Source organism: Neltuma alba, unplaced genomic scaffold (assembly GCF_004799145.2).
Source record: "Neltuma alba isolate B1F8T4 unplaced genomic scaffold, ASM479914v2 tig00013605_pilon, whole genome shotgun sequence".
NCBI lineage: Eukaryota > Viridiplantae > Streptophyta > Magnoliopsida > Fabales > Fabaceae > Neltuma > Neltuma alba.
In genome coordinates, this window is record NW_021637797.1 from 1 (window position 1) to 1,373 (window position 1,373).

Here is a 1,373-nt window from a genome sequence, read left to right on the forward strand (position 1 = left end):
CATAGAGCTCCGTATAGAGGCTAATACCACGTGGGCAAGTATCTGAATCTCAATAACTCCAATTACCTCCTTTCCACCCAAAATAGATGCACAGGGTTCAAAATGACACATTATATGCATAATCAATAGGATTTCATAATAACACATCATAATCATGATCACCAATTTCTTGCAATACAAACTATGTCAATCCTTTTTAAAATAGCATCCCACAAGACAGTTCATACAAAACGTAATATACTTTTATAGAATTAGTTCTAAAGCCGCTCACAACTTCATACTAGAGCATGCAACAGATAGAAATTTAGTTACCTGGTCTCCTAACTATCAGTCAACTACAACCAGAGTCCAACCTCGAAAATGCCACAATAGAGTTTATATCTACAAACAAAATTAAAATATTATCTCTATAGTATTAGAGTAGGCTACTCACAAAATTCTAGCCTCTAACTCCTTCTCTAAAAGCTTAAATTTTACTCAGAACTCTAGCCTAAAAGACATTTCTCTAAGGTTTGGAATGAGAACATATATATATGTGATTTAGACTCAATTCCTAAATTTCCTTACTTAAATATCCTTTAATTATTAGATTATTATTAGAATCATCAAATTCATAATGGAAATAGACAAACTATAAATTTATAACTTATATTCCATCTTCGAAAGACTTAGACAAATAGACTTAGTACGAACCAAGTTATTCTCACTACAGAAGTTAAACCTATAATCTAACCGTTGAATTTAATTTCCTATCCATCATGATACTATCCTCCAAATTATAGCTCAATCTAACGGTGAATAAACTTTAAAATGCTAATTTACTATTCAGGACTCTATCTGCTAAATCCAAAAGATATAAGTTAAAAACGTACCTAATAACTTGTAACTCGGAGATCGAAAGGGTGATCCAACCGTTGAAATTAACGATTTGGATGTCCCAAATGGACTGACCAAATTTCAGTCCGATCCAATGGTTAATAAAATCAAAACTAGCACTTTTCTGAGACTACCTCAGATATGTGCGAAAATTATTTACTTACTCCAAACTCCACTCACTAGCTCCTATATATAGGCTTCTCAAACTCCTTCACTCTAAAAATTAGTCGATGTGAGACTTCTATACCATGGTTTAATTTTCTAGAATATCATCCACACATACACACAATCACATACAAAAACATTATTAAAATAATAATAATAATAATTTGTCTATATCTAACTTCTTTTTTTTTTTTACTTAATACTAAAATATATTTATTTATAAATTTAATTAAATACTAGATAAAAATAAGGATGCTATAGCCCATGAAGGAAGAACCGATGTGAAACAGAGCAAAATCAACACTCTCACCACAGAGTTCGAATTGTTTAGA